The sequence below is a fragment of the Camponotus vicinus genome, unplaced genomic scaffold, assembly GCF_025532165.1.
Source record: "Camponotus vicinus isolate PSW18456_S1 unplaced genomic scaffold, iyCamVici1.0 SCAF_9, whole genome shotgun sequence".
NCBI classification, from domain to species: Eukaryota; Metazoa; Arthropoda; class Insecta; order Hymenoptera; family Formicidae; genus Camponotus; species Camponotus vicinus.
Window position 1 is genome coordinate 18,297,822 of NW_028141981.1, and position 19,400 is coordinate 18,317,221.

At 35.4% G+C, this 19,400-nt stretch overlaps 1 protein-coding gene and 1 long non-coding RNA gene across 8 annotated transcripts in view; one reads left to right on the forward strand and one right to left on the reverse strand.

Annotated features, from left to right (window-relative positions):
• Window positions 1–19,400, forward strand: part of LOC145976584 (uncharacterized) — a 106,990-nt gene that overhangs the window by 23,109 nt on the left and 64,481 nt on the right. For all 5 annotated transcript variants that reach the window (XR_014440278.1, XR_014440277.1, XR_014440276.1 and 2 more), the window contains one exon: window positions 11,632–11,675. This is a non-coding gene — a long non-coding RNA (uncharacterized LOC145976584). The remainder of the gene's footprint in view (window positions 1–11,631; window positions 11,676–19,400) is intronic.
• The window catches only part of LOC145976585 (uncharacterized), a 72,963-nt gene continuing 65,712 nt past the window's right edge, over window positions 12,150–19,400 (reverse strand). For 2 of the 3 annotated variants that reach the window (XM_083107790.1, XM_083107789.1), the window contains exon 3: window positions 15,362–17,845. The gene's annotated coding sequence lies outside the window, so the exon portion shown is untranslated. Of the gene's footprint in view, window positions 13,131–15,361; window positions 17,846–19,400 lie in introns of those variants that run through there. The other variant, XR_014440280.1, reaches the window with a different exon arrangement.

The following is a 19,400-nucleotide window of genomic DNA, read 5'->3' on the forward strand; positions in this document are numbered from 1 at the left end:
AAATCTCAGACTAACAATAAGATTCAAACATAAAAGTAACATAATTTTTCTTTGATGTTTACTTTTGTTATCTCTTTCTACTTACAAGAATTTATTTTTAAATTTCAAGAATATAAAAGTCATTTCTTTTAATTTTAATTTTTAAATTTTTTCATAAAATAATTTTTACATTTATATATGTATTATATAAATTGTCGGAATAGGAAATGTCAAAATTTAAAAATTTTCTTTGGTACTTTTATTAAAGAAAGCGATATCTTTCACAGGTAATTTATGACAAAATACAGGTTGGTGGTATTGTATACATATATTTACGACGTTTCAAGCGAAAAAGGGTTAATCGATCGCCGACTCATCGCGTGCACGCGTCTCACCTTTAGCGCGAGTATACTTTCTCCCACAATCGATTTTGTAAGCTACCTGTTTAACATGTGATAATTAGGTTTTTTCACCACGTATTGCGCAGTACGCCCCCCGGTAAGAATCCATTTATGGCGGTACGCGAACGGTGATGTAAAGTTATCGACGAGCGGTCGCCGTCGATCGCGGAAGAAGAAAACTTTGGGCAACTACGTCACATCATCGCGTCCCAGTCTTTACCGAGTTCCTGCACTCCGTGCAGTTAGATAACAGCAGGAAGCCGACTCGGTTGCATAATACAGACGTTGCGCAATCGATACCTTCACCTTATGCGCGCCTTATGTCGTCGTGTCGAGAGAGAAAATCCGTTTTGAAGGAAAGGGGATGGTGCGGGATGATGGAGGGAAATACGTATTTTAGAATAGAATTCATGCAAAATTCAACTTTGCACCGCGATCCTATCTGATGGTTATTAATTAACGAATAAAGGACGCAGGTGAATGAAGGAGAGAAAAATTGAATGATTTAATATTATTTAATCATATGAAAAATATAACACGCAAAATAATTATTAATTTTTGTTGTATTTTGTATAACATTATAAAATTAATTAATCGCCAAATCTAGTAAAGTTGACAGTTGATTTTTACTGACAAGTAAAAAACATCCTCAAAAATATTTCTGTTCTATTAACTACATGTGCTAAGTATCTTGTAGCTAGCGATTTTTATGCTCTAGGACGGATCTTAATTCGCTCTACGACTTCAATTCAGCCAATTGTTGGCCCAGTTATAAATCAAATAGAATTTATTTTTTCTCATAGCGTATTTATCGTGAAATCGCTGCTATCGTTAACAGTATTCAAGAGAGCTCTCATATTTTGATATATATGTTTCGTTTATATGTTTATCTGTTACAGTCAACACGATAGATTTTAATTTAATATTTAAATGGAAAATAACAGCGAGATACCAGGTAACCGATGGAATGACCAGAATAAATATCTATACTTTGCTTAAAATTCCGCTCGTTCTTGACCACTGTACACTTGCGTAAACTAACAAACATTGTAGCAGTGACTGCCCTGAATTTTTGATATGAATTTCTACCATGATCGCTTGCGTGCGGTTCGATTTATCGCCGCTTTCGACTCAAAATAATACTAGGTGACTCCCAATCGGAAATCCAGATTGCATAAGATTGCTTAGATTTTGAATAATAGATTTTCCTGTAAATATTCTTTTTGGATCACACATAAGCTAAGAGAAAGAAGCGACACGGTGATAAAAATTGATTTCTGAAAAAGGAATCGAGTAAAGTACAATACGTATTGTATAAGTAAATACGTTGAAGATCATTTTATAAAAGAGAAGGATAAATTTTCCGGGTATGAAAGCACAATCCTTTCTCGCGATTGCAACTCGACAACTGGTGTCACACCCGAGCGAGCATTACTGATAGTGCTTTCTCTCTCGCACCGACGCGGCGTCTCGAAGGTGGCACGTGGGCAGCTAGGCGTGTATCGATGTATTTCCGAGATACCGCATTGGAAAAGCCGAACGCGATGAAGTAATCGGTGCGAGAAACAGGGCAACACGCGTGCGACATGTAATAAATAGATTTACGTTTCTTCTTTTTTTTTTGTTAAGTCGAACAAGAGCTCCAACCTGGAGCAATTGACAATACAGGTGTCAAAAGTCAATCGCTTAATTTAAAAAAAAATGATTTGTTTCTTTCTCTTGCGTAACTAAAGATACAACAAACATCTATGAATCATTATAAACGTCGGAATAATAGATGTGTTCGATAAAATATAGTTACACATACGTGTGTAATAATTATTTATTTATGTTCTTAAAAAACATTGCAAATCTCGGGAAAAATCCTATGCAATTTATATAACATATAAAGCATTTATGGAGGGAAGTATGTCGATCATCGTTAAGATATCAACGTGCGATATAAAGAGCGCAAAAAGTCAGTAATAGTCATGCAATCGTTTAAAATCATACACGTGATCGCTTCGGAAAATCTCCGCAGGAGCGGAAAAGAAGCTCGAACGCAAAAAACGGTAGACGGGCGAGAAAAGAGGGAAAAAAAGGAAGCAATCGCACGGGTCAACAGCACACGTCGGGCGATATAAATCAACCTCTCGATTACGCAACGTTGATTTATCGTCGGTGTTGGACGCGCTCATTAGACGTCTCCTCTCTCTTTCTGTCACGTGTGTTGTGCGACGTTCGCAAGTCGCGTACACATGTATCTGTGTAAATATCGGTTAGTATACGGAATGCATATCGGTGTGTGGGTAATTTGCGTGTTGACAGCTAATCGGCGCTATAATATTACCGCGAATAAAAGAAGACTATCAACGGATTCAAATCAGCGTTGTTTACTTAGCGTTTGTTCCGGCAAGCGAACAGTTCGTCGGATAAATTTCAGCATTTAATCGTCATAAGCATACGATGAGAAATTCGCGAGTGATTGTGTAATGAAATTAATATCTGGAGTAATAACGAAAAAACGCTGATTGTTTCCATAAAATATATAATATATAACATAAATATGAATATCCTAGTAATATATATCTCATATTTCTCTCACAAGTATTTTTTAGTAATTATGTAATAATGAGAAATAATAGAAATTTTCGATTAAACATTTTAGAGAGTCGAAATCTATAATATAATCAAAAGTAGAGAATGATAAAATGATGAAACGTAACATGATATAAAATTGCGATATTTAAAAAAAAATTATTGTTAGGTAATAAAATATTTCGTCGAAAATGATATTCGGCCGCAAGATTGTAATTCCTCGCGTTGCGTTCCTCACACGCATATTAACGCACTTGTTGGAACGAAGTTACAAATAGCCCCGTTGGTTTATGTCTAGCATCGTGTCTAGAATCCGCGAAATGGTTTCTATTTCGGTTCGGCTATTCGTGAGAGAGACGAGAAGCGCTTGTTTGATTTTACTCAAGATTCGTGGCAACGTCCTATTATGTTCCACACATATATTTAATTAATCACTTCGCGCGACATACACCGAATTATACGAGACAAGTGGTGTCGTATGATTGTCAAAGCTTGTAAAAATAACCGGTATACGTATACTATTTTTCTCGTCGGATGTTTCCGCGCGCACGCGAGATTGTATTTCTATTCTCGTTCCGGCATCTCGTGTTTTCCGAGCGCTCGCGGAAGTTCGCTGCCGGCATTTCCTTTCTATTTTCTACGGTATGTGTATATCTGTACATTGTTTCGGAAACTCTTCGGTATTATGCATCCGATACTTGGCAACTGAAAATCTCTTTGTAAATCTTGCTGCAGAGATCTTGCCGATGTATCAACTCGAAACACCGTCAATGATTTTAGACGTACCCATCGAAACATGTATTATGAATATAATATTTTTCGCATTTTAAGAAGATGTGAAATATTTTCTCTCGACAATGCATGTATTTTTAAAATAAGAGTCCGCACAAATCGCTTTATTTTTAATTTAAATATATAATAAATTTACATATATAATTTAAATATATTTTTATACACAAAGATACTTGTAACAAAGCTAACTCTAAAAGGAACGAACTAGTCAATAAAATCAAATCGCGTAAAAATGAAGGTGTAAAAATTAAAATATAATTGTCGAAGATATTTCCTTTAATTACTTTTTCGCGTGTAATTTTATCGCGTTAGCAGTGCAAATTTAGAAGCACAGGCTGGACACCTATCTACTAACGAATCGCACGTAATAGCGCGAGTATCGATTAATAGGCGAAAAGCGCATGAGAAGCATTAGCGCGGAGTAACGTCGAGGCCGAGTACCGGTTGTAACGGTACGTTACTGTATTGTGCATTATCTATAAATTGCGTTTCTCACTGGTGTGTATGTACGTGCATAGACACCGCGTTTTTCTTCAGCCTTGAGAACGCCGCGGGTCCGTTATGCACACGCGCGCTTATCCGAGACTCGATCGTTATTACTGCCGGTATGAAAGTGCGAGTCCATAGTGAAAAGTATGACACGCTAATGACATAAGACCCCGGACCGGACGGAGAGGGACTCAGGAAATTAACGCGCTAAGTTAATTAATTCCGTGCTACGAAAGCCAGGAATGTATTGTTTCGAAATGTTAACGGTACGTCCAACAGTTCCGTCTTTCTTGATATCGCCGATACCTGTACATGTTAGGTATGCGTGTGTAAGAATTTCGCCTAACAGATTTGCAAATATCGCAATGCTACCGGTATTCATGGAAAAAAAAGAAAGAGAGATATCGATTCAGTTTTCAAAAGAATTTATCGATACATTTAGACGTCTTTTCTTAAAGTGCAATTGAGAAAGCTCCCAATTTTTCCCAGTTCTAAGCTTTTTAGAACAATTAATTTATAATTAAACATTATATTTTCTCATATAATTTAAGTCTCATGAAATTTACTAAAATAAATACATTTTAAATTTAAGAACAATTTAAAAGTTATTATTAAGAAATATGTATACTTTAATAAAAAATAATTAAATATTAAAAGAATTTGACAGAGCTCGAAAGAAATTTATAATTTCGAATATAATTTTCCTGCGAGATAAAGTCTGATTCGAATAAAAATCTAAACTTTGAAAAAATCTAAATTTATTTCTTCAAATTTTTTAATCTTTCTTTATTAACTCCACATGTTTGCCCAGCATGCAAACATGAATAACCATCATTCTATTTCCAGCTCGACTTTTACTATTCGCGATTGAAAAAGAGACACCATTGGTGCAACCTGTCCCGTTGATTTGTTACGCACTCGATAAGACGCTATCGAACTCGTGCGGAGAAAGTGGGCTTAAATAATAATAATGCAGGCGCAGTTTTTTAAACAAATGCGCCGTTTATGCATTACGTCAGGGGTGCAATCGCACACATACTATAATACATCTGTGGAAGCGTGGGAGCTGCGTTGGATCGCTGAGTATGAGTACGAGAACGGTTTCCTCTCACGACGGCATAGCCACGTTTCATCTCGCCGTTTATAAATAAGGCGACCTCTCTTTCTCTCTGTCTCCGTCTCTCTCTTTCTTTCTCCATCTCTCTCCTTCCGAAGAGATAAACGGAGATGGAAGAGAAGGAGGAGGAAGAGAGGTACGCGCTGCTCAGTTCCGGCTTCCAGTCGCCCGAGTCTCTATTAATACTCGATCCCCTTTAGTCTCCGCGTTCTCTCCCTCCTCCTTCTCTCTTTCACCTCGCGTTCGCCGATCCGTTACTCAATCCTTCTGTCTTCCCGCCACTTCGCGCGCGCTTCTCCCATCGGCGATTCCCAAAGAAATTACACGCTCGACAGGCCTGTTCTGAACGAGATTCTGTTTTAGGTCTTGGTCGCGCCGAACAAAGGGACCTGGATATCAATTTTTTTTCCCTCTTCTAATATATTGTTCTCTATAATTTTTTTCTCTATAATTTTTTCTCTATAATTTTTGTGAGCATTACTCGGAACTATGAACTGTCAAGTCTCATCCAACTTTAAAGTATGAAGATCGAAAGATGCGAATGATTTAGGTTTACAAACAAAAAATGACAGAAAAAATTTATTTAATAAAAAATACATATTTTAATTTAAAATAGAGGGGAGAATACTATTATATCTCGTATTATATATATATATATATATATATATATATATATATATATATAATTTTATTATTAATATTTTATAATACTGAGGTAATATCTTATAAAAAGAAGGAGACGGTACTCTCCTGATATTGCTGGAAACTTTCCTTTGCGGTGTCCGATAGGGGTTTAGGGAAACGCATAATCGGGGCTTATGGTCCAACGCACGCACGTACGCACGCACGTACGTCGTCCCGCTGTATAGATAACACTGTTATTCGACACCATTGTAACCAACAGGCATTTGCGTGCGGCAGGAATGTCCACGGTCACGTCTAATCACGGTTAATCGGTATTCTAATCACGCGGCCGCAACCAAATCGAGATAATCGATCGCGGTCAACGTAGCGATCCCGCACTTGGAGCACTCGATGCGAGTACTCGCGAACAAAGCATCATAATGTAATTAAGTGATTATCATTAGCTACGGGCATCGAATAATTTTCTCCTCCGTGATCCATGATATAAACACTCCGATACAACTGCCATATGCTCGTCGCTTGGAAATGATTGCAAAACGGAGAATCATGAATTGAGAGTATTATTTTTCGGATATAAAAATATATATAGATAATATTTTTTGGCAATTTCGTTATTTATATTAATTTTACTTGTTTCGTTTGTGTACTACTTTAGCAATTTGTCTTCAACAACTATGGATATTTATTTTATTTTACACTAAAGACTTTATTTATTTAATTAAATATTTTTTATTTTGTTTATAATATTACATATCGAATATGCAATCTCTTATGATTTTTATAATCCACAATTCTTTTTACTGTTATGTTATATCTTTAATATATAACACATAAGTTAGTATAATTAAACAGAAGTTCACCTCTATCTTTAGAATTAGAAAAGAATATATTATCATTGTAAATAGTATTGCAATATGTACTACGTGGATTTTAAAATAATACCGGAGAAATTAACTGTGGCAAGGGAATAAAAATATACTAGCAAAGTAATCATCTACAGCGCATGTGTGTGTGTCAAACTATAGCTTTAAATTAAATAATATCGTTCATGCCACTTGTCTCTAATTTTGAACATTAGAGTTATCCCGCTATTTCTCATCGCTTTACTCTAACAATATTGAAGTATGTTATAATAATATAATGAAGGCAAACTGCTGCGACATCCCAAATATTGATATAAAATTTACACATCCACGAATGTTATGATCACGCATCATGATATGAAAACATTGTCCTAATTTGAGAATGATATGCATAAATATATTTCGTCGCTTGATGGGAAATTGCAAAATGACGTCGATTATGATGGAGATAATAGAGTGTGAAAAATGTGCTTATTATAGGGCCGAAAAGAAATAAATTACAGGTACCTGATAGTAAATCACGGCTGATGTATGGATTATTAGGATGTCAATAAACTAGCCTTCTCAAATTAGCCTTTTCTCTATTAAAGTTTGTTTCATAGATAAACGAGACATTAATTTTAGAAATAACAAATACAAATTTAAGTCATAAAATGTCTTATCTCATAATTTTATTCCGTTATCATCTAACTCACTCCTTCTCTCTTGTTTCATTGTTTTTTTTCTAGCACTTATGCAATACTAATTTACGGAAATGGTTAATTATAAAATCGTGTGCGCACTAATCAATAAAGGTAATGCACGATTTTGCGTAATATTCTCGACATTAATCGCACACGACGTGCACTTTGTTATATTATAACAGTAAAATAAAAACTGTGATCACACACACACACACACAAGAAGCTATGATATTCGAAAATCGCGAATTTACTCTATCTCACATTCTAACACAAGTATAAATATATATTTAAATATATATATATATATATATATATATATATATATGTATATATATATATAGGTTAAAATTAAAAATAAATATCCTCTGAAGACATGATATACGAAAACATCACGTGACTATTTGCGTGATAGATTTTGATCGAATAAATTATATAAAATACGTATTTTAATAAATTATTGATGCAAACACTGAATTTTTGTTATGCGTTTGACAGATATCAAAATATGGCTCGTTAGATGCAGCCGTATTTACTAATTAAATGCGCCGCAATGTCGTTCCATTCCTATCCACATTTCCGTTAATGATCAAAAAATTCAGAAATGATATCAACAATTTCTGATATCGTGTGATATTATATAATTCGATGCCAAGTTAAAACGCGATGGACTGCGACCAGAAAATATATATATAAAATAAATACATAAAATATAATCGCAATTCTCAATATCACAAGCATATAGTATACATTTCCAACGCATGTATAAATTCTATGAAATATACTATTAATAAACATTGTCGATACCATTTCATTATTTGAATCAAATAGTTGTCATCGAAATATTCTTACATCGCTTATAGCGGGAATTAATTAATTAATTAATTACAAACTGATAAGCATGTTAATTGTAATAAATTATAGGGATGATCGCGTTTGGCATCTTCCGATATTTTTTGCGATTGAAAAAGTAATGAAAAAGTAAGTAATATACGCAGAATATCTCACGACATTATGTTTTCGCTCAAGTCTTCTCGCTGCACACAACATTTACGTATTTTCTCTCAGAATATATAATCGTGACAAATATTAGAAATCGCGCAACACGATTATTTTCTATAATTAATACAAATTATTAATCTTTCACAATTAATTAACTCGCAATTAACGACTAAGTAAGCGTATCGAGGCGATTTATCAAAGCGATATCTCTAGCGATATATATTCATTTGAAGTAATTAAAGTGTGGTAAAAAATGGAAATTATAAAATATTATATCGCGACATTAAAATAGCTGATATTTTACATTATTCTTAAATATACTAGTATTTATATATATGTAATATATTTTGCGTCGCGATTCAAATTTTTGGATAATTTAGATGTAAGCAATTAATCATTTTCGGACTCTGTGTGTGAAATATATATTATATAAATATATACATATGTGTATATATATAATTTTTCTTTATTGGCAATTAATTTAAAATTCAAGAAATATGAGAGAATAATATTTTATTCTATTTTGCAATATTTTGTTATCTCATGATAACAACTAGCTGTAACATATTCAACATTTATTTTTTGTAACCTATAGTACTTACTATATATTATAGATATGCAGTGACCTTATTATCATTCACGTGGTTTGAGCGAAGTAAGAGTCGTTCCGGATCGTAGTATCTTTCTGAACACGATCGCGAAAAGACTAAACGCAATGATTCTCTCTATAATTAAAATAATTAGTGATTATCGGTCTGTGCGTTAACTTTCTCGATGGACGGCACATAAAGAGGATCGCGCAGTAATAACTATTTGATTTAAGTACCGAATTAATTCGAGTCACGTGTGATATCAGGCAGTGTCAGGTGCACATTAATAATGATATAATTTATCAATAATTTTCTGATTGAGAAAGTGCATAATACGTAGAATTGAGTGATTAACGTAAGAAAAAATTGCTGTATATCATTCTATTATTACCAATTAATTGGAGATTCAAGAAACATTCAAGAAACATGAATTATATATATATATATTTCTTTCACAATTCTTAGATATTTTAAGATAATCATAACTATGTGCTGTTACACATATGCAATGTTTGTTTTCTGTAACCTATAGAGCGCACTATGTTTTGTGTATACACAGTCACCTTGTTGTCATTGGCACGAAGCTCGAGCAAGGTATGAGCTATTTTATGTGTCGCAGTATCTTTTGGAATGCAATCGCGAAAAGACTTTAAACCATTCCCTAGAATTTTAGATTCCTAGAATTAGATTAGATTCCCTACAATTATTAATTCGTGTGATTAATTCTTGCGGTGAATAACACACAATAATGACTATTTGATTCAAGTAACGAATTAATTCGATTTGCATGATGTCAGAATAAAATTACCAATATCTTCTTCGTATTTTTCGATCATTAATGAAACTTTGCGGACACAGGACACATCGATTTTGAATCGAGTATTATATTGATTAATAAATATAGTTATTAATCTTGCATTTTAATATTTTATAACTACCTAGAATTCGATGTACATCATTGTAATTTATCAAAACATAATTCATGAGATTTACACTTAATCGAAATTTATCGTAATAGTCGTAAACCTAATAATATTTTCAAATATTACAGTCCGCAGAAATTTATATTTATATTAAATTGTGAATTTTACTACCCAATTCTCGAGTGCAACGGATTTGCTGATCGCAGATTTTGCATTATATTCTCCTATCGTAATATAACAAACTGTATACGTCGCGTGCAATTAATATCGGGAATATACCGTGTAAAGTGTAAAGTATCAAGCAAATCATTGTATTTTGCATTATTTTATAATACCATTAGTATGCGCGCGAATATAATTAACCATATTTTCGCGAGTGAAAGTTATGTAAGTGCTACTAAGGAACAGCAAAGGATAAACTAGAGAGAAGGAGGAGGAGAATGCACATGATGATGGCGCAGCAAATCTGAGGCAAGCAATTTATAACTTATTTAATTTTGTGATAAATATTTAATATGAGCGCTTATTCTCCGATCTTTTTAACTTATATATTTTATAAGTTTCGAGACAACTTGAAAAAAGTTGTGGATCTTGTCTTATAGTTTTATAAATTTTTTTTCTATAATTATAACTATATATTATTAAGAAAAAGCGATCGTAGCATTAATAAGATCATAATGCTCTAATAAAAATCGAAAATAAGGATGCTTAATTGTTTCCATGTTCCTACCATCCATCTACTATTGTTTCACGCAGTTATTTATGAGTTATTTAATTATGCATTTTTCAAGACAAAGTAAAGTTCACTCTCAGCGAGGGTCAAGGTGAAATGTAACGTGCGTAAACGCAGTAGGTTTCACCTTTCTGTGGAGGGTTCCTCTTCCGGAAAATATAACCTAACTCAAACCTTCTAATTTACAACTAAAATTTGGTTTAAATTAGAAATTAGGTTTGGGTTATTCCTTTCGAAAGTGAGGTCCTCCACAGGGGAGCAGAATCTACTGCGTTCACGCATGCACTTTGCAAGACAAAGCGAAATTCACTCTCAGCGAGGGTCAAGGTGAAATGTACATGCCTGGATTCCGCCCCCCTGCAGAGAGGGAAATATACATAGTATCTAAAAATTGCATATAATTCATGAAAATTCTTTTGTTAGTAACTTTTTAATACGAGCAATAGCTAAAATCTTTTGAACATTACTCAGGATAGTCTTGACAACATATGTCAACACGATACGATCTTGATGTCTTATTCTAAAGTTTTATCTTATATATGATAATTTTGTCAAATAAATTCCATGCAACCGTAGTTCTGAACATTGCATGTGTAACATGTTTTAATAAAATTACCGAAAAATAAAACGAGAATAAATTAACGAGAATGAATATTTCCAAACAAACATATAATATCAAGAATGCCAAAAAAGTATCGCATATTTATTATACGATATATCACTTCAATAATGTGACCATGAGATAGTTTCGTTAAATGAACTCCGCACGATATAAGTATTGCTTATGAAATAATTATTTTTGACACTATTTTATAATATGAATATATTTATATGTTACAGATGAACGCGTTGCATGGAGATTTCCGCCACTGCGCATCATATCGGTGAGTGAAACTCATTTAATCTTATTTATTTTACTGTGTCTCTGATTACCAATTAATAATATAATAAATATGAAAATATTTAATACTTATCACACATTGCATTAAAAATCTATTTCAAATATAATTCTAAAGAAGTAATATTTTAGCAATCTATTTAAAAATAATTTTATTAAAAAATGTTATTCACAATACAAAAAATTGTAATATTTAATTAAAACTGCATTAGCAAATGTTTTAGCATTTATATTAAAATATATATACATATAACCATAATATTTGACAAAAAATATTACATTTCGTTATTTAGATTCGTTATTTATAGAAACTAACCACTCGAAGTCTTTTAGAATCTTATAGAAGTTTCTTTTCTTAGGTTTTTCAAAATATATCTTTCATAAATTTTACACAGATCATAAAAAGGAAATTTTTTAAAATGAAATAAATTAAAAGTATAGAAGGATTATGAGAAAGAGAGATGTAAGCTCTATTATATATAAAATAATCTCTGCAAAAATAACATCAGCATTATCTAAACGAAAAATTATTGCTCTTTAGAGCATTGGTGAAGCTTTTAATTGAAAATGATGATATTTTCCTAACATTATTCAAGTTAACAAAAATTTAGTATCTCACATATATTTTATGGGGTTCCGGAAACACGCGGGTCGCACCTGAATGGTATGCCACGGTAACGGTGAAAGGCAAATAACACGAGTGCCTCCGAAGTCACATAGTTTCCGTCTAATAACAGTGGCAGCCATTGACTCGTTATTACAATTCTTTTAACGCGCGGATCTTATCCGCTTCTCGTCTATTACCATTTATTAGTCTGCCGCGTAATAGTTGTCGGCACGCAAAGAAGGCAGCCTTTCCTTCTCTCACTTTACGTAATGAGACCGATCTACGGACAGTCTGACAGGCTGATCACCGTTATTGTGCGGTCTATTAATATAATACAAATCTATTGCATTAAAATCGGATCTGTTTTATTTCTATTCGCGAAATTAATCTCGCTAAACTGACACCGCGAAAATTTTGCCGTTGTAGAATAGCATCATGAATCCTCGCTATCCGATAATCGTTTCCTGTCTTCTCTCTCCTGTTTAACGGACTCGCCTATTTAGCGTCGCGTTTTGTATTTATTGGCAGTTATGACATCTGTTCGATGCGGTGCGGCATCTTGCCGATATCTCGAAATGCTGTTCGTTGTAAATAGGTTCCGCTGCACAAGCAGTTATCGTTCAGCGAGCAGTTAAAAAATTTCAAAATAATTGTGTAAATGTATTTAAGTTAATTATCTGGCAAATGTTTGATATGTTCTGATGCGTTCTTGAAGCTTGATTGTAACAGTTTTCAATTTTCTGCGCATATCGATTCTCATATCGACGTAACACTAAGTCCCATCTGCTGCCAAGATTTGATATCGGCCAAATGGATGCATTGTTCTAACTGCGGCTACAATATAAGAGGATTGCATTGGATATTTGATTTATCTGGGATTAAATTTCAAAATTTGTCACGTAGGTCTTTCCGATATAACTTTTAGTACTAAACTAGATTTTCTGTCGACAAAGAATATTGTGATTGCACGAATTGTCAATTATATAGCTTTATTTTAAATTTTAAATTTTCTTAAATATTGAACATTAATATTATATATCACAGACGGTGTATTTTTGAATGCGACACAAAAAAGGTACATGCCATGTTACATTCGAAATAACAGTTTGCTGAAAAATTAAATATTGGAAAATTTGTCAGGTTACCAGACAATATTATTAAATAAACGATATAAAATCAGAGAATTGAACGTCTAATTTTAAGAGATGCATAAAAATTTTATATTCTCTTTCTGAAGAATCTCGTGATCCACTTAACTTGCAAATATTTAGACGGTTTAAAACACACTTGTCAAATATATACATGTTCTATATCTATCAAGTCAGATTGTGAAGACTATGAATCAGGCGCTTCGGGACACTTTGATATTCACATTGTTTTAAAAAGGAAAGTGGGAAAGGGCAGACTTAAGATCAGTAAAACATACTCAAATCGAGTCGCAAGACGTTATTAATAGGCTTAATCGTACCGCGTGGGAACTGAACGAATCACTGCTGGAACTAATTGTCACGGGTGTGCTCGGTCAGGGTCGGTGAGCGACGGGATTTCGTCGCGGCCGGAAGTCTCCGCAAGCTTTTCGACGATGTCGAGGAAACCGCGCGCGCTATGACGAATAATACTATCGTGCATCGGCATGTCCGTTTCACGATATCTAACTCTCGTTAATCAGAAAGAAGTAGTTAGTGTACCCGAGATAGAGATCGCGTAGTGCTCGACTGCAACTTGACGCTTGTTTGAACAAGAGACTGATTTTATCAATTTCGCAATTGCATAGCCAGCGACTTTGTGGGAAAAAAGTCAAAAATAATATATCATCTTGCAATGTCTTTACGTCTATGTTTTTAAAGTCATTTTATTAAAATAAAATATGCAACGTGAAAATTTAATCAAGTCTGTAACTGCAATATAAATATTATTATATAAATTAATAAACTATATAAATTAATAAACTGTCCGCGATAAAGTATATTGATACTTGATTATGCACGAATCTTATCGATAATCGATTGTGGAATCTTGGTTGTAGAAAATTAATATGATATAATATTGATTAATATTATGATTATAAGTGATGAAGGTATTATTAGGTATTATTAGGTAAAATATAGCAATATGCAAGTTTGATTCACGATAATATAATATTAAAAAACAAATGATTATTTTATGACATTAACAATAAATCTTTTACGATACGAGTAAAAAAGTAAGATTTATAGATTTACATCATAATTATATGCGTGAAATCACAGAAGAGTCTATAAAACTTAATTTTTCCCCTACTTTGACATCATTTATATCGCAACGCTCAGAACGAATTTCTTTTTTTTATGGTCGCTGCCATTCGTTGCGACGAATAATTTACCCATGAAGAGCATTCTCGAATTAACTCGTGTTCCCACTTACTTGCGACGAGCTCGCGCGAAACTATTTTCGCTCGGGTACACGCGCAGGAAGTAGCAACGATTTTCACAAGATGACGTAATTCGGCGCAATGAGTCCGACAATGAGCGTCGAAGAAACGGAGCTGATGTGAAGATTATACATACGAAGAAAAAGACGGTGGCGCGAGCGGGAGAGGAAGTGACGCGCGCGGAATCACGCAGACTTACCGGAAATAATCTCATCGGAAAATAACGCGTCATTCACGCTGGCGTGTGCAAGCAACGGCGGATGCATCGTGCACTGGAGTGCGAGTGCGAGTGCGTGTGCGTGTGCATCGCGTGACGTGTTCTTTTCTTCTTTCTTCGCAGTAATGACAGTTCTCCTTTTTTTACACGTTGAACGTTTTAATGCGCTATTGCTCTTATCTAGTTAATAACGACGTAAATAATCGCCGGTAGCGTGACGGTAATAAATGACAGCTTACTTAGCCGTTATAAACTATGTTTTAATTTTTTCCGTAATTTTTCTCAGATGAGATAAAAGAGTGTTCCGTTCCATATTTTAAAGCTACAGTCAGACATACGTATAAATTTAATTATTAATTTTTAATATTCTGCCGAACTGTAAACTAAAATATTAATTATAAATGTCCGAAAATAATATAAATGTAAATAATACTTTTATTTACACGTGCGTTATTATATTATAAATAAACGAGTAAAAAGTTTATTCAATTCGTGCCGAATTAATCAAAATTCACAAAAGATGAATAATATTATGAAACATGAATACAATTCCACTAACGAAAAAAAAAAGAAAAAGATTGAAAAATACGAATATACTTATATCCACCATCATCATCGACATCGATTTATCGTCGTGATTGTCATTAAATGCTAACGACGAATCATCGACGTTGGTTACTCAGCCCGCAATCGTGTGACTCTGACCAATCCTTTTTTTTTTCTTCTTTCCGTGAATGGAATTTGAATGAAGAACTCGATTAACCAGCGTCCAAACTATTCCGGGAAGAAATTCCTGCGCACGAACGGAAGTCGGAATATCTTCGTTTGCCCGTGGCATCATCACGTTCGCCAGGTACACGAGGCTACACGCGTGCATTTACCGAGAAGCAAAGAATCGCGTTTGTAAAGAATGACAATTAAGACGATACTACCTTTCTCTGGCAGGTGCGATTCAATTATCGAGTCTAATAAATCAAGTCCTTGAGAAGCGAGAAACATCTTGTTTAAAAGTTTCGAAGCAAAAGCATATTCACATTTTATTCAAGAGATCTCTAATCTTTACTATAAAATTATAATGTAAATTATGATATTAAATCATATTATTGTTGGCAATAATTATCAAACGTTTTACGCTCGCACGTTAATAAGTGATAGGTTGGAATCATTAAATATGTAATAAGCTTCGCAAAGTAAAACAGCATAATTTTTTCATCGCACGCGCGCAACGTTCTTATTTCCGTGTCTCTTGGAATAAGTGCGAGCGAACGTCTCCCGAGGCCCTTTCCTCGTTTTCCCGTACTTGACGCAAAGTTCGACGCTATCTCGCCGCGACGCTCTTCTCCGGTCGCCGCCGCCGTCTCCGCCACCCCCGCTACGTTCCCTGGAAAGAGGAGAACTCTGGAAATCCTGGCGAGGAACGTCGGTTCCGGTGGGAGGGTGACGGCGGGGTAGAAACTCCCGGGGGTGGAGGAGGAAGGGCGGCCTCCCCGGCTGGGAGGCATTTCATTTCCTTGGCGACTTCCGGCAAACGCGACGCTTCCGCCATATCGGGGCCGACGCCGACGCCACCGTCGACGTCGAGTCTGTTCGTGTTCCTGCGCTCCCTGGTTCCGGTTCCGGTACCCTCCCCCTCCGGTCCCGTTCATCCCCGCGGAGTCCGCCGTCGTCCTGGCTCGAGCTTCCACCCACGCCCCCGGGCGAACCGAGTCCTTCCGCTCCCTCTCTCCGACATTCTCCTTTCGCTTCCGTTCGTGCCACCCTTTCCCCCTCGCCACCCGGCACTACCCTCTTCCGCCGCCTGCGCCGGTAGCGTTCTTCCTTCCAACTCGTCTGCAACGCCCGTCCTGCCGTCGTTAACGCTACCAGTACTGTTACCGTTAATAATGTCGTCGCTAATGCGGTCACATTGAAAACGTATCGCTTAAAATACGCTTCTTTCCGCGAATAAACGTCAGGTCATAGGTCATAGGTATCAGTGGTAACCAGTCTGGTAACTTTTGCATGTTTTAATAAATTTGTTATTCATTACATGGCATGTAATTGAAATAAATATTAAGTTATAGAACTTGGAAGTTAATAGAACTTGGCGATTTAATTTACAATTGATTAATAGCTGAATATATGATGTAAATGGCAGACACTAATTTCCTGAAATTCAGTAAACCGAGATAATTTTAGTTTAGTATGTCTAAAAATAATCTTTATATTTAATCTTTATATAGTCTAATATGTCTAAAAATAACCCTTATATTTATTTGCAAGAAGATACTTAAATAATCTGAATTAAACACATCAAAGTCGTAGAAATCTCATCCTCTCGGTAAGAGACTGGTGAAAGATTGATCGAAGAACTGTCTATATTTCACGGCGAGTTGTCTTTTCGAGACATCTCGATCGAATCGACAGTAGAAGAGGGGAGAATCTCGATCGATGTACGTCACGCGCGTCCGATTATTTCGAGATCCACTTAAGAGCTGTCGCCGGCGCTGACAAAAGCGCGGATATACCTCGCTCTTCTATCCTGTTCTTCTCTCTGTCTCTTTCTATCTTTCGACCGGTATTCTCTCCTGCGATATTTCGTGTAACGGGAGAAATTGGTATGCCCGCGCGTGTCGCGGATTACGTATTCCCGATGAGAAACCGAGCGGTTCGTGCACTTACCCCGGATGTACGTGTACGCGAGGATGGGCTTTAAGCACCTGTCGCGCAGCGTCTTCCCGACTTCGCGATGCCAACGAACTCGTATGACGATACACTCGGAATACATTTCGTGGTGCGAACAGGGGCGCCTTTTTCCCGCCATAGTATATTCCCGGCTAGACATCGATGGCGGTTAAGTATCTTCCACGACAGAGAGCGTGATTGCCTTCCTAGAGCCTCTTCTTAGAGGAGCAAATCTCGAGCGTCTCTGTGTATCTCAATCTGGAAGGATAAAATATATTTTTAAATATATTTTATTTATTTCATCACCAAATATGTAACTGTAAAATTAAGTATGTGTGCCACCGCGCTATATTATCTGAATGAGAATTATCGTAGCAATATTTCTTTAAAAAATGATGCTGTAAGAAGAAGAATGTATTTTGCGAAAAATAATTGGTCATATAAATTAAATAAAAATGATATGCATCTCACACACATACACACGTATTATTTATGCTCATTCCAAATCTGCTCAACATAAAACATGTTAGCGATCTTGAAGATAATTTTCATGGACATATTAAATCATTATATTTTTTAAATATAAATTATACATTTGTATTATATTATACACACACACACACACACACACACACACACATACACGTAAGAATGTGTCAGAAAATTAATTAGAAAATATATGTTACGCGTGAAAAAGGGAATACATTTAAACAAGATTCTACTGAGTGGTATAAGCGGCTTCGAATCGAGTAAATAAGGTTCCCTTCATGACGGAATTAACAAGATACGAAGCGATTAAATTATGTCGATACACGCATATGCGTATGCACGCGAAACGAACGGATGCAATGGGAAATAAACGAGACAAACGAGAACCTGTCGCGAGAAAGTCGTTGTTTTTGTGAGAAGTTGGAGAAGTAATTATCGAGGGACGGCGAGAGCGCGCAAGAACGCACGTGTGTCGCATTCACCCTCGACTCGATGGAGGCAACCTTTCACACGGCCCGAGGAATATAAGTTTCCTCGAGAGGGCCAACGACGTTTCTTCTCCATCCCTTCTCCAGTTCCATAATGTCCTCCTCTGTAATTCGAGCGAGGGCGACGAGATTGAAGCGTTTATACCTCGCGATTAAGAAGTTTCCTAATATTATTTTTTTTTTGCGTCATGTCGTCGATCTCTGTCAGAGTGCTTGCGAAATATCACTGGAGAACCGCGTATTAGCGCTCTTTTTGTCATCAAACTTTCGCGCGATAGTCGCAATCACGATTGTTACGTCGAACCTCGATTTTAATATTAGTAGATTTTTTAGCGAATCTCTGACTAGACGAATCCTTCTCGCTGATTAAATTATCCAAAAAAATCTCGTCAAAATTAAGGATGGGGGAATTTCTGAAACACTTATTTATATTGCGTATTTTATTGTTGGAGCTTGTACTCGCGTGTTGTACATTCTTATAAATATTTTATTCCGCGCTTTTTCATTCTATTGGTTTTTCTTAAATCGATTTTCCGTAAACACCGAGTGTCCTGAAACTTGTCGATCTAGGTGGAAATGAAACAGGGAGCAGCATATATTTACTTTCGAGACTGAAAGGTTGTCACAGGTGCAAAGAAAGGAACCATCCTCGAGAAGAGGAAGCCTTTCAAAAATGTTGGGAGGATTCTTCCGACCCTTTGCAGGATGAACATTGAGTACGTTTAAATTCCAGCGAATCACTGGAACAGGTATCCCTTCTCGTATGGTCGACGGTCTGGAATTTCTCGATCGAAACACAATGCGAAGATCACATCACCGGTTACATTGCCGTCATT